Here is a 16,148-nt window from a genome sequence, read left to right on the forward strand (position 1 = left end):
GACTTGAATAGATACTATTCAGTCACAGAAAACAAACCCAGCCTTTTCGTGATGACTTTTGTAATGTGTTGAGGAGGCATTTTCTTTCTGCTGAAGAAAGATCGATTTCATTGGCCTTTTCTCTTTACATTCAGGGCTTTGCATAATTTAGCAAGAAGAGGAAATCATGAATGCACTCAATGCTAGCTGGCGACTGCTTCATGTCAAATGCAGACTTTGGAGTAGGAATGAGAATCCAGCTTCCCACATTTGTGAGTGAGTGCCCTAATTGCTGTTGAAGAGTAATCAGATTTCTGCTTGTTCTCCAGACTAATCAATCTTGGCTGCATTTTTAATTTTCGTATAGCGGCACAGATGAACAGCAGGGATGGATAATCTTTGCTTCTTGACACTAGCAGCCTGCAGCCTGATGTCTGGTATACTTTTTAGAGGTGAGAAAAGGCAAACTGGCAGTTAAAAACAGCCCGCCTTGCCTTCACTCCCCCCCCCCCCGCCCCCGTGCCCTCCCCCCCTCCCCCGCCCCGGTTTTTGGAAGGCACTGTATCTGTTGAGTTATTCTACAAAGGGCTTGAAGGGAAACAGACAATTCAAAATTGACAATTCAAATTATTCTAGTCACCTGTGTTTAGGCAATTGAAAAACACCACTTGGGCTTTATCGTGGCTGATACCTGATTAGGGTACCCATTAATGTATCTATTTTGTTCATGATTTTTAGCGTTGCTTGAAGTACCAAGTTATGCTATATATACAAAACCATGGATCTAGATTTGGCTCTTAATCCTTGGTCTTGTAAGGTATTTTCACAGCTTCTTAAGACAAATGGTTTAAAAACCCTCTGATTTTAATCCAATTATTCCCATGTCTAAAATGATTCATGCTCTTAAGGCTTCCTACAACAAAACATAGGCCTAGTCTGACTTGTTCTTCCTCTTTCAATTTTTCTTTTAAGTATCCTAGATGGTGGTTGACACTAGAACCAGGAATCCAGACACATTGACATCAAAAGCAATTGTAATATGTATGTGGCAACAAGGGTGGGGGGCAGAGTGGAAGGAAGAGGAGCACTTTGAAGATGTCATGATAACTCGGGCATGTTTAGATTCAGTAAGTAGGTGTGCCTTTTTCTGTATCCTGCTCATCTGCAGACTAGGATGTTTGAAGAGAGGGAAAAATGAAATGTTATTTCCAGTAAAGGGGAGGAGACTTAACAATGGCAAAATCATTGTGAAAAAACAAACAGTGGAGAGAACATTAGAATTTTTAGACAGGGAATAACTGAAAAAAAAAGTGTATGCATTTGAAATAAGGAGGAAAATTTCTGCATTTAACTGTTTTCCAAAGCACAGATATTTATAATTTATTTGTGGTTGAATTTTATAAAAGCTGTTATAATAAATATAAGGCCGGAACTGAATGATATTGTCCCCTATCAGTTTGGTTATTTGTCAGAAATGTGATTGAAATTAACTGGAAATTTAACGTATATTTGCAAATACAAAATTTGGTTGGTCATTGTTTAGTTGGTAACAGATAGGTCAGGACCCTGGCCATCTCATGAGATTTTGGCAGGGGTATCTCACAGGCCCCATGTGCTGAAGTGGTCTCTGGTGTATCACAGAACCAAACCCAGGGAGACCAACCCTCAACCTTTGCCTACCATGACAGCCTTCATAGTCCTAATAAACCGGGACCCAGATCACTCATGGAGAAGGTGCACCAACAAGGGTTTGATACAGACTCTACGTCAGGCCTGGTAAGGGTATGGGAGAAGCTGTTTCCCAAGTGGATCTCAACCACAAAATTGGCAGTGATGGTCAAAAGGACACACCACTTAGTGACACATTTTTAGCAATAGGGCAAAGGCATGTTAAAGGCAAGGAACTGTGATTTTGCACAATGACAAGGCCCACCTGTAACTGCAGAGAGTTTCTTCCAGCTCTACTATTCTTCAAACCTTCCAAGCCCACTAGCAGGGTGAGGACAACCAGAAGTTGCCACGATCACTGCTGGAGCAGTTGTGCGCTTACATCCAGCACTATGGATATCCAGTAGGATGATGAGGAAGGGACACAATTAGTTCAAGACCAGTTGGTAACTATAAGAATAATTTTTGGTTTGCAGATATTTTCAGGGCTTTAGAAAAAGAAAGGAAAAAGTGATTCTACTTTTTTCTGAAAGTTGAGGGCTTATGCCATAATCCAGATCATGAAGCTGTAACTTCAATATATTACTCCTGTCTGAGATGATCTCAACTCCTGCTGCTCATCTGGCCTAAAAACTGTGTTTGAAATTATTCTCATAACCTTTCGTTCTCCCAGGTGAATTAGTGTTGAAGTATTTAATAGAAAATGAAACAGTGTCAAGAAGAGACATTGAGAGAAAGTATCAGAATACCCCAAGTATCTTGGGCTGAAGAGATGCATTCACTGAGTTTCAGTGGTCTGTTTTCCTCCAGTTGTTTGTTACCACCTTTATACCATTTACTGCCCTTTATCCCGCCAGTAAAGTGATTTGTGAGTACTCCCGAACTCATCTCAGGAAGAATTACTTGCACTGATTTCTTTAGTTTAAGCAGTTTACCTGGTTTGCTTTGTCTGAAGTGGATTAGGAAACACTAATATAAACTGTTCTTCTGGCAGAATTGTAGAAATGCTAAAATCTTCACAGTGCCTTCCGTAGCAAGCCCTCCCTTCAAAGGCGCAGGGCAGGGCAGTGATCTCCAGGGACAACTCCTCAAAGCACAAGAGGACCATCCGGATGTGCAGGAAACAGCAGGTGTGGCAGGCGGCCAGCTTGGCTGAACAGGGAACTCCTGACCGAGCTTAAACACAAAATGGAAATATACAGAAAGCGGAGGCAGGGATGGACCAAGGAGGAGTATGGAAAGCAATGCTTGAGCCTGAAGGGATGAAGTTAAGAAAGGCAAAGCCTGGCTGAAGTTTAAACTGATAAGTGATAAGAAAGACAAGAAAAGCTTCTGTAAGTACATTGGGAGCAAAAGGAAGACCAATAAAAAGGCAGATCTGCTGCTGAATGGGATGGATGACTTGATGATGAAGGATGTAGAAAAGACAGATTGACTTGGTTCTTACTGGCAAGGTCTGCTTTCAGGCTTCCCGAATCTCTGTGGCAGAGTCTGGCGTAGAAAAATGCTACCCATGACAGAGGGTGCTGGAATTAGAGACCATTTAAGCAAATTGGACGTTCTCAAGACCATGGGACTGTACAGAATGTATGGAAGATTGCTGAGGGAGCTGGTTTATGTCATTGTGATGATCCTCAGCATCATCTTTGAAAGGTGCTAGAGAATGCGGGAGGTTCCTGAAGACATGAAAAGACGAATGCCACGTACGTCTTCAGAAAATGCAAGAAAGAGGATCTGGGAGACCACAGGCCAGTCAGTCTCACCTCAGTCTATGGGAAAGTTATGGAGCAAATCCTCCTGGACACCATTTCCAGGCACGTGGAGGACAAGAATGTGATTTACCAAGGGTAAATCATGCCTGCCCAAATCTGATTGCCTTCTGTGATAAAATGACTGGCTATGTGCACAAAGGGAGAGCTGTAGGTGTCCACAAATCCTGAAAAAAGAAGAAGGGATCTCTGGAGGTACTGGCATGCAGACAGGAGGCATATAAAAAGGCAAAAGAAAAATATACCACATAACTTTTCTAAAACCTATTAATGCGCCTTTTTTTTTTATTGACAGATTTCACATATCAGAAAAGAAGAGGGGTTTTATTTTTCTAAATTTATTATTTGGAGATGAGTAAGTATTTATGTTTCAGTTTATTCTCCATTTTTCTTATCAGCTAATTGCCAAATCGTCCTAGTAGTTAGTGACAGTTATCACTATAGGTATTCTGTCCTCAGGATCTCAGAGTTTCTGTACATACACATCATTTATTTCAAAATAAAACATTCCTGGTTTAACAAAAGCTGTGGTTTTAGGACTTTAACTGCTGAAGCTGCAAATTCGAGGCATACCTCATTATAGCTGGAGGTGTGAGAAGGAAAATACAGGTTACGTTTCAGAAAATATGACAACATTTTAAAATCGTAGCACGGAGTCTGATTTTAGTTTTGTCATTTTTTATGATTTTAAACTTACATCCATGTAAAAAAAAAAAAAAACAAAAAAAGCACCAACATATTTTGCCCCTGTCAATAAGGCTATTGTATTTTGTATTCCATTTCAATGTAAAATTCAAGCTCCACACGAAAGCTCAGGTGCAGGGCTAGGTAAGACGTTGACACACTGAGGCAATGAGAACTAAGGCTCAGGGCTCTGTTGCTGTTAAGCAAATCATTCACCTACCTATAGAGCAGCTGTAAGACGGCACCAGTGAGCATCTACATCTGAGCTATTCCCCTTAAACTCCTTTCACTGCTAAAGTATGAACTCTATCGTTGGAGAACAGAAGGCCTCCTCCGGTGTTCTAATGCAGGTCCCCAAAAGAGGGAAAATGGACCTCAGTCTGAGGGTGCCTCTTTTTCTCCACTGGCAAAAAAGCAAACCTAGTATGACTATCCTGAATGTAGGTATCTGTACGGCAGACATCTAAAGTTAGTGGAGGTGAATTCCACCTGGTGCATCTGGCCTCTGTCACCGTGCCAGTCTGCCACGCAGCCAGCGCTGAGAACACAAGTTGGCATGAAAGGCTAACTGGAAGAGCGCTAGTGTCACACGTCGAAAGGACAACTGGGATTTTGCAACGCCTGAAAGTACGTTTGCAGAGATGCTGCAGGAAACGTACGTGCTGGCAGCCTAGTATGTAGAGCCAAGAAAAAGAACGGAATGATACTGAGCCCTTTCCTGGGATCAGACAACAAGGTAAGTTGTAGCCTTCAGATGTGTGTCCAAACATGCTCGCTAAAAGCATCTTCTTGCCACAACCAGAATAAAAACAAACCCAATACTGTATGAGAGATTTTTCTTTCTTTTTTGTTGCTGCCTCTCACTGGCTCAAAGCAGGCAATAAATCTAAATAACAAAGTTGCCAATTTTTTCTTACAGAGGTGAAAACATATTTTTGCATGCACAAATAGTAAATTTTATTAAAAAGACTACCAATGACAACAACTACCTTTTAGTAGAGATAAAAATTGTTTTTGTGTTTGACACTGGTCTTGGGCATACTGTTGTGAAGGTGTAGCTGTTGAATGCCATGGATTTGTGAGTTTAATTCCTCAGTTCAACAGCACAACATTTCTGTATGTCTTTGCTTACATGACGGTGGTACTGCTGTGTGGTGATGGGGATGCTTTCACTGCTTTCCGTACACAGCAATGATAAGTAGATCCTTTTGAGTTTCTTTGCTCCCATTAAGCCTGTGCTGGCCCGTTTCCAGATGGTCGAAGTGGCAGGACACCTGATTCACCTGAGAGCCTTTGCCGTTCAGTCCGTGCATCTCTTAGTTGTATGCACAGTACTGTATCTTATCATCCAACCTGATACGTATATATAGTTAGAAGAAACATTATTAAAAGAAATATGAATGATAACTAGGACCTGCTTAGAAATATTTTACTAGATGTTGAAAGAGGAGCTACAGTTCTCCAAAGATGACAGAGGGTTGTATCTAAGAAAAGAAGCAGTCTGGATGTAAGAGAAAGCAGGGCAGAACAAGTCATAAATAAGACATACTTCTGAGTGACTTCAGTGAACAGCGTAGAAGCCAGCACATAAAGAAAATTAATGAAAGAAGATTAAGGAATGGAAGAGGAAGCCTGTAACCGTCTGTGTTAAAGATAAAATATTCCCTGAGTAGATACAAACAAAACCAATATTAACAATCATAAAGGCTAGATGACCCTAGCAGAATTGCAATGGCTGACATGGAAAAGGCAAAAGCATTCCATAAACGTTTCAGTTCTGTATTATGGACTGGGGAGAAAAATGAATGATGTCTTCCTGTTGGGTGGTGATGATGATTTAGTATCCTTCAGTGGTACTAAGGATAGCTAGCAGGTGCAAGACATTGCATGATTTTAAGTTAACAGTTCCAATAACCTTGCAAGCAAACCCCTGTCAAGATTGGCGTTGAGATGAGTATAAAAAGCCTCTGGTGTTGATTTTCAAGAAGCCTTGGAATCTCCAGGGGACTGGAGAGAAGCTAACACTGTGCCATTACTTTAACACCGAAAATGGATAAAAAGCAGACCTGGATAATGCAGGCCTGACTGCCAGACCACAGTATTAGGCCAAATAATGTATAAGTTTGCATACACTGATTAATAAATATTAAGAAAGCTGTATATAATTAATTTCAATCAATGAAATCAAGAGAAATAGATCTTTGCAAAGGTACTAAATATTTTGAAAGAAGATCCAACTTTGCTTGGAGAACTGAGAAACGTCTGATAGAGGTTTGAGTTGGCACTGCGTGACATCTTCATTAACACACTACAGAAAAACAGGTCAGCGTAGCACACATTACATTGATGAAAAACTGTTTATCTCCGTATGTAATTGTAAATAAGAGTTTGTCTGTGTCTTGTTTGATTAACTATGTTTTCCATGAGATGCCAGAGGGGCTATTTTTGGCTCTGTGTCATTGAGCATTTTTACCAATGACTGGGGAAAGGGACATAACATTTTGTCTGACATAATTTGTGATGACACACAGATAACAGGAGTGAAGAACTACGAAGAGACAGATCAGCGACAAAGAGTGCCCATGGACACTGGCTAAGCAAGAGTAGACAAACAAATGACATTTCTGTACAGCCAAATAGAGGGTCTAACATACAGGAATAAAAATCTAAGCCATAAAAACAGGAGAGAGGACTTTCCTGTGAAGTAATGGTTCTGAAGAGGGCATGTTATAACCCTTTATTGAGACCACAGAGACAAAAAAAGGGCAAATGTTATCCTTAGGTTTATCCACTGGACAGGAGCGGAAGGTTAAGTCATTGCTTCATTTGGCAGAAAAGCAATTGCTACTGGAAGAGTGTGTCCAGTTTTAGTGCTCAGAATTCATGATGGATGTGAATAATTTGGAGAAGGGTCAAAGAAAAGCCATGGGAATATTAAAGACCTGGAAAGTCTCCAGGAGTTCAATCTACTTTGCTTATCAACATGATGACTCAAGGATAACTGGTCACAGTACACAAAAGCAGGACAAATAGCAAAGGGCTGTTCCATGCAGCAGTCAGAGGTCTGACAAGCTCCTCTGTCAAAAAGGTGAAGCTAAAAATACAAACAAAAATAACACATTTTTTTTTCTTAACAATTCATGAAATTAGTGGCTAAACTCCCTCACTGAAGAAGCGTGGCATCACTGGCAGTTTTTAAATCTGGATTGGACATTCGTCTAAAGACAAGTTTTAAATTTGAAGGAGGCTACTTATCCTGAAGCAGAAATAACCCCGTGAAACTCTGTGGACTCTGTCATTGATGGGATCAGACTGGATAACGAATTTGAGCCCTTCTGCCCTTTATCTATGACTGTGTGGATATGTACACTGTTGTCTGAGGGAGCGGGTATCTGTGTCTGTATGGCATGACATAGGAATGATGCTACCTTAGATCTGATAAGCAGTACAGCCCTGTTGTTCCGGTGATGAGCTCAGGCTAATTAACCGTGTCATGCACAAGGGCCAGTCAATCATCTGGGGTAATGCGACTGCGCTGCTTCCCTTTGTGGAGCTGGCGCGGCACAAACGAGGGTTGTGCAGCTGTTTGATGTATGTACAGTTCAATATAGACTCTAAGCAAGTACATTTTCATGTAATAAAAAAAAAATGGTTGCAATAAAGTGCTCATCTCTTTAATGAAGGTAAAGTCATTAGTGTAAGTTGCATTGTGGTATTTTAAACTGGTTTATGTATCTGGACACCAGTGACAGCTGAGACGTTACAGGGTGTCTGGTTCTTTTAACGTATTAGCCACACTATGACACACTATTACTGGTTTTCTTAGCTGTTTTTTGGCTCTGATGATAGTGATGTCCCGACTTGTATCATTTAATGAGAAACATTGAACAGAGGGTTTATTGTAATGTTATTTATACTGAGAAGAGGAAATAGATGACAAGAAAATGGATAACTCTTCTGTGAAAAACTGGGATATAGCAAAAATCTGATGGAGACCTTTTCATGGTTGTTTGTAATTGTTTATCATCTCAGTCAGTAGGTGAGTCATTGCACCGGAACCTCTCTCACTCTTTATTTACTCCAAATAAATATTTGCAACATGCAAGTAATTATTTGCATTACTGGATCTCATCCCTGGAATTTTACAGACACATTTTCTGATTCATAGAATCATAGAATCAGAATGGTTTGGGTTGGAAGGGACCTTAAAAATCATCTAGTTCCAAGCACCCTGCCATGGGCAGGGACATTTCCCACTGGACCAGGTTGCTCAAAGCCTCATCCAGCCTGGCCTTGAACACTTCCAGTGTCTCACCACCCTCTCAGGAAAGAACTTCTTCCTAATATCTAATCTAAATTTCCCCTCTTTGAGTTTAAAACTGTTACCCCTTGTCCTACCACTACAATCCCTGATAAAGAGTCCTTCCCCATCTCTCCTGTAGGCCCCCTTTAGGTACTGGAACGCTGTCATAAGGTCTCCCCAGAGCCTTCTCTTCTCCAGGCTGAACAACCCCAACTCTCCCAGCCTGTCTTCATAGGAGAGGTGCTCCAGCCCTCGGATCATCTTCGTGGCCCTCCTCTGGACCCATTCCAACAGGTCCATGTCCTTCCTGTACTGAAGACTCCAAAGCTGGACACAGTACTCCGGGTGGCGTCTCATGAGAGTGGAGTAGAGGGACAGAATCACCTCCCTTGACCTTCATGATACCTATGTGGGCTAGGGGTGTATATTATATATTCTGCCTTAGGCAACTATTTCCTAGGTGTTATAGTCACTCGGAACTTTAAAGCACCTTTCTAAAAACATTGCCACAAATAAACAACCCCAATACACAAATATGCAATGAAAACTAAGAATTAAAATCACAGCTCTCTCTCTAAATGCAAGTGTAGAAACACTTTAATAATCTGAAAAATAAAAAGGAATTGCATAAATAGTAGAGAGGAGAGAACGCCGAGGATGGGTACAAAAACAGTGAAAGCACATGTGGGTTAAATCAAGGTGGGCTAAGGGAGTAATCTGTATCTAAATTTTAGGTCCCTCATGAATCAGTCTTCCTAAAGTGCTTCTGTCTGCCTACAGCAGTTTGGCTCAGAGCAGTAGGGTGGGTTTTAAAATAAACCTCTTGATTTTATTCACTTGCTGGGATTTGGTTCAGTTCTTAGAGCAATTTCAGTGGTTTCAAAGTAGATTAAATCCCTCTCCATTTGGAGTGTCCTCCAATGTCTGATGGGGATATTACTGTGTGAACCTATGGAATCCACACCATCACATAGTGCCCAAAGCATATCCAACAGATATGTGGCAGTAGAATGCCACTGAGAAATCCTGTGGCACCCCAAAGCGGTTTTTGTGCTATATTAAGGGCCACGTGTCATGACTGCAAGGGCTGCTGTGCCTTTTAAAGCTTGAGGACTTATGATCTACAGGATATAATCTACATAGGAACTAGCTCCATCAGAAACTGTTCCCTCCTGTCTTTTTTGTTCAAGCAAGTCTTTCTGTTGTAGTTTCTGCAGCTGAGTGAGCTGCCCATGTGGCAGCCCTGAAAATAGATTTCCAAGGTCCATTCCCTTCCCTGAACACAGCTCCTTTGGGTGCTGCTTAGTCCAGCACTGTGGATCCTGTCCCTCACACACAAACAAGAAGCTATTTCTTCAGGCCCAGAACCTCCAGTTGTGGACAGAAGCCATGACAAGGACACCAATTCTGCTTGTCTTCTGCTTCAGAGAAAGAGAGATCCCAGAGGACAGACCTTTGAAAGACGTGTCCTGCTGGGATAGGATTGGTTACCGCTGATACTGCAGTCACAGGATTAAGTTTCCATTCCTCCCCTATTGTGTCTCACAATCCATGTTGTCCAAACTCAAAAATGGGAAGGTAATTTGGGCAGGAGGCACCACAGTCTCACTTGGAAACAGCATGAACAGGAACAGAAAGAAGGGTCTGTACAAGAGACCTCTATATGCAGTGGTGGTTGGGGCAATGACGTATTTGATTTATGTGGGACAGAAATAAGGACTGACTAGCTTAGAGGTTAGACTTCTACTTTTCCAAGACTTTTGACCTTGACTCACACGATGTCCTCATGAATGCCCTGAAGAACATTTATCTAAAAAGTAATCACTATAAGGTTGTTCTAAACTCACATGGTTTTAAAACCATCCTGAAGTAGGAGCTAACTCTGTCAATCTGGTAGGCCATTTCAAGTAAGACCTCACAAAGATCATTTGCAGACATGGTTCCATTCAGTATTTTTACAATTGGACTGATTTTAGATAGCGTACACTTAATGAATTGCATATGGAAGCACACTGGAAGATGGTATTAGAATTCAAAACTGTCTTGATGAATGAGAGACCAGTAAGGTGGTCTGCGGTCAGCAGCATGAAACTTTCTAAAGGCTAGTGTGCACTTCTACAAGGAGGAAAGATCAGCGAGTGGTAATGGATCAATGTACAAAGATTATTTAACATTTTTAGCATTGTAAAAAGAGAAAAATCTCATTCTGGGACATACTGAAAGGAGATTCATATTTATGATAAATATTTTGTAGAGTTCCAGTGTGAGATAACTTTGATTTTAATGTCTTTCAAATACTGTGTAGTAGTTTATCAGTGTCTATTGTGTGTCTATTACAGCAAAATAAATCATAACCTTAAGTACTTACATTGCAGTTGCAGCTGCAAATCTATTACCCTGTATTACACAGAAGTCTGGTGTTATTTTTAATGTGGTGTATATTTTAAGGAATAATTTAAAGAGCACACTGATATAAATGAGGTGAAGCAACTGGCAAGCCTTCTCAGGTGGGGAGCCTTGAAGAGAAAATTCTTAATCGAAGCGGACAGTGTGTTCCCTCCTTGTGTTTAATTACTATTAAGGAATGCATCTGCTTATCTTCATTAACTGTACTTGACATCTGTATATATGTGTGATGTGTGTTTCACAACTTCCTTCCTGCTTTTCAAGAAGCCCAGCAAAGTCAAATGTTTCTGAACAACAGAATTATTACTTCAAGGTCACCCTAAATGCATACAATTGTTAATGGGACAAAATGGAGGAAAGTGTATACATTACCACTAGTGTCACCTTGCAAATAAGAAATTCTTTTGCTTCTTACCCTCCAAAAGATGCACTAGGTTCATATTATTTAATCAGGTTATGGAAAAAAATTGTTCAGAACATTTTGAGAGATCAGGGCTTCATATTTATCACACAATGAATTAACGCAACGAGAGACACAATCATAACTTAATCCCTGTTGAAGGACATAAAAGGATAGACAAACCCCAGATATGCTAGTCTACAGAAAGAAGACACGCAGACTTTGAATATTTGTTTTAAACTGAAAAGTAAACACACCTACCCAGTATTATTAGCACTACTCCTGACATGCATTTGCCTGAAACGAAATGAAATGAAATTAAATGAAATGAAATGAAATGAAAAGAAAAATTACTCAGTGGAATTCAACTTGTTCATCTCTCATAAAATCAACATGTCAACTACAACTTAGCTCTCCCATGGTACCCTTAAAAAAATTACAGCCCTGAAGGGCCTTTTCTAAGAAGATCCTGTCAGTTCTCTTACACATCACCACATCTTTGCCTGGCAAAGTTCCATTGACTTCAGCTGTCCAACTGTCCCACGAGGAAGTCAGCTTTGGTGCACTGCAAGACAAGCTTTCCAACATGTCCACTGACTGTTGTTTTCGTAAGTACTTGATTCTTACTTATATCAAAACATCTGTTCTTCATCTACAATCTCCCAGTATCTTTTTAGTCAAAGAAAAGTGACTAACAAAAAGACTTGACCAGCACTGAAACAGAAACAGGTGAGGGCAAAAATGGGATCTCCAATTTTTTCTAACGCAGTAGCCTGTCTGTCTGATCATAATGCCCATTCTCCAAGAGTGGCAGCTTTTTGAGGTTCATATAGGAATTACATACTTAGAATAGGTTACATTTGAATCACAGAATTGTTGAAGTTGTCAGAGACTTTTGGAGATCATCTGCTTCAACGCCCCACTCCAAGCAGGGTCACCTACAGAGGAGGGTGCTCAGGGCTGTGCCACGTCAGGTTTTGGGTATCTCCAAGGACAGAGGCTCCACAGAACTTTTGGGCAGCCTGTTCCAGTTTTCCACTAAAGCATGTTTTTTTTATAAATGAAATTTCCTGGGTTTCAATTTCTGCCTCTTGTTTGTTCACTGGGCACCACTGAGAGGCGTCTTGCTCTGTTTGCTTTACTCCTCCCGATTGGGTATTTATACACATCGATGAGATCCTCCCTGAGCTTTCTCTTCTCCAGGCTAAGCAGTCCCAGCCCTCTCAACCTCTCCTTATCTGTCAGATGCTCCAAAAGAGCATTCAAGTAATGAAATATCTTAAAAACCAATATTGACAGTTCTTCTCTGATTCTTTCAAAGAAATACAATCAAATCCAGTTCATTTCCAAGCCACCTTTTACTTCACAAACATCAGTGGTTGGAAAATACTTTGTTTTCCATTATGAATTCTCAATTTTCTGAATATAAGCAAACAAGCAAACAACAAGCTTTTTTTTTTCTTTTAATAAAGACAACGAATGGTGATGATCTTGTTATACTTGTACAGTCTAATGGTACGGTCTTGCCTTAGTAAGTAGTTACACATGGCTTAGGATCCACCTGCATGGATGGAAGCAGACTGACACTAGCTGTCTCTACCCAAGATTTGAGTCGAACAGAAGTTACCCTGGTCTGCTCTGGAAGCCACGCAACTACCTCAGCTCGAGCTCTGCAGCTCCTGGCTTTCTACACTCAACCTTGTAGACATGCCTAATGCGTATTCAAAGCAGTTGAGTGCTATTTAATGGATTCCAGATCATAATAAATCTTTCTAACTATACAAGTAAAAGATACACAAAGATTTAAAACCCTTTTAAAATGTATGTTTATAAAACTCCTTAACAGAGTCAGTAAAAAAAAGGAGTGATTTAGATCCACTTAACATGGAATTGACATACTGAAAGAAACCCCGAGTGTTAAGATACTGATTTTACATGTGAATTCTGCTTTTCCTTCTGAAACACCCCCGAATACTCTACAAACCGACAAAGGATTTGGAAGGCTCCCATTTTCTAGCACTGAAACGCAGTCACCTGCAGCGTGAGACAGAGCAGATGTCTCCGTGCAAAGTGCGAAACTGCAGACCAGGGCAGTATGCTCTTCTAAGGCACCCTGCAGTTAATGGGAAGAGAGGGGAACCGAGGAAGCAGATTGTAATTATTTAAATTGGAATTTGGCCAAGAGCCCACAGTTGGCAATCCTGCTTTTTTGTAAGAGTGCCATGAAACATGGTTGTACTCCAGGTTTTCCAACTCCTTGGAAAGACTGGAGTAATCCTGGTCAGACCTTGAACAGTTGGAAAACTTGGTTATTTCTATGAAAGCCATAAGCTCTGGAGCAGGCAGAAGCACAGTGGAAGTCTCAGGAAATCATATATACTAGAAATTTCTGGTAATTTGGCTTCCAACTATACCTTCTCTAGTTTTTCTGATTTTTTTACTGTGACCAACATTTTGACTTATGTAATATACGTATATTTGTGTATGTACGCACAGAGATAAAAACACATATATGCTTAGATGTGTTTATAAACAGTGTTTTAAATGCATTTGACTTGTATATTAAATATTACAAATATAAATTTATTTTTCAGTCAAATAAAAAATAATTAATGTTGAAGTCTCTCGCATAAATTACATACATATGTAAACAACTGTCAAATGTCTTCACCTCTTTGTGACACATTGTTTTTCCTGTGAAGACCTCTGTAAGTGAAATACCTCAGCTTGGGTGTGAACACTTTTATAAAGATCAAACGCTTCCAAGATAGCCAAGAATGAGTTGCAAATATTAATGAGCTTGCCATATTCTTTGTCTGTTTGTTCTTTAACATGAAATTTGCATAAACAAATTTAACAAGAGAATTTTAGTAGTTAGTCCTACAGGAAGTATCTTCATAACCTATGGAGGTGGTGGAAACAGAGTATCAATTTCATGACTCATTTCACATTTCACAGACTGCTTCTATCTCCTATCAAAATATAAAATTCTAAAATTTTGAGGGAAAAAAAAGAAGCTTTTCTATTATCATAGTGATCATAAAAGTTACAAAACTCAAAGTTAGGAAGTATTTAAATTACCAGTTATTAAAGTAACAAAAGTATAACGTTATTTCGTAACCTTTTTTCTTTGGAACTTCAGGTTTATGAATACCACTTCAATGCTTATACATATTTTAATTACATTTCATAATTTTGTCATTCAGTGTGAGTAGTGCATGATTTGTCAGTATTTCAAACTTTTATTATTACGAACTGATATCCAAGTCAGAAAACAACAAAAATATTTCTGTCAGGGCTCAGGGGCTTTTATTATTCATGCTTATGAACACAAAATTTAAAAACACTGACAAGACCAAATGGGTGCCAGGGTTTTAATGATACTACTTTTAAATTAGTAATTGCAAGCCAATAAACCATCTGACTGCTGGTGCCAGGGTTTTAATGATACTACTTTTAAATTAGTAATTGCAAGCCAATAAACCATCTGACTGCTGGTGCTATGTAATACAGCAATCTTACCACTGCTGACTAAGAAGAAAGGTGACCAGCAGAACACAGAAGATTCATTTCGAGTCCTTTTGAGCCCCTTGATCTCCTGATGTGGACACCCATTCTGCAATTTGGATTAGAAATTTGAACAGAAGTGCACAGCATGTACATGGAGAACTCTTGGGCCTTCTTGAGCAAACTTCAAGAACACGATGGTCCGAGCAGCCGGCTGCAGGAAGGTGCAGTAAGATATGGCTCATTATGTTCTATGGACCAGACCCAGTCATAGCTTGCCAGTTGGACCATCCCACTCCACAAACACCAGAGTGCCCAATCTACCCTTTTCAAGAGTGGTTAGAATCATAGAATCATAGAATTGTCTAGGTTGGAAGGGACCTTTAAGAGCATCGAGTCCAACCATCAACGTTAACTCTGACAAAACCACCACTAAACCATGTCCCCAAGCACCGTGTCTACCCATCTTTTAAATACCTCCAGGGATGGTGATTCAACCACTTCCCTGGGCAGCCTGTTCCAATGTTTGATAACTCTTTCAGTGAAGAAACTTTTCCTTATATCCATCCTAAACCTCCCCTGGTGCAACTTCAGGCCATTTTCTCTTGTTCTATCACCTGTTACTTGGGAGAAGAGACTGACACCCACCTCTCTACAACCTCCTTTCGATTAGTTGTACCGATTAGTCTCCCCTCAGCCTACTTTTCTCCGGACTAAACAACCTCAGTTCCCTCAGCCGCTCCTCATAAGACTTGTTTTCCAGTCCCCTCACCAGCTTTGTTGCCCTTCTCTGGACCCGCTCCAGAATCTCAATATCTTCCTTGTAGTGAGGGGCCCAAAACTGAACACAGTATTTGAGGTAGGGCCTCACCAGGGCTGAGCGCAGCGGGACGGTCAGTGAGTGAGTCAGTGTTTGAAGAGCATAAACTACATGTATATCCATGTTGCTATGTAAGTTCTAGTGTGTTTAAAAAACTGACAACAAGCTGCAGTTAATCCCCTAAATGAAAGAGCCACGGCCGCAGCAGATAAAACTGTGGATGAGACCAATAGTTAGAAAAGTGGATAGTGGCTGGGGATTAAGTTAACTGAGCTGTGAAGACTATGGTCTACATGTACCAAGCTGTAGGATCTCAGAAGAAATATGCAAAAAATACTTCTTTATAATGAGTGGTTGTTAAAGACTTCAGATCATAGCAATGCTGAAGACCAAAGATGATGGGAAAGGAAGCGAAGAGGCCCTGCGAGATATTGAGTAGAATATTTACTTAAAAGGGATCTCATCTTTACAGGTTCTTGTGTTCTAGGCATAGGAAACATGAAATTATGTGCTAAAGGTCCTGGGATCATGAAAAAAGACAAATCTATACGGACGCAGCAGGCCACCAACCAAGCAGAAGGAAACCTAAGTATTTGGAATAAGACAGCAGTA

This window comes from Chroicocephalus ridibundus, chromosome 1 (assembly GCF_963924245.1).
Source record: "Chroicocephalus ridibundus chromosome 1, bChrRid1.1, whole genome shotgun sequence".
In the NCBI taxonomy this organism is placed as follows: domain Eukaryota; kingdom Metazoa; phylum Chordata; class Aves; order Charadriiformes; family Laridae; genus Chroicocephalus; species Chroicocephalus ridibundus.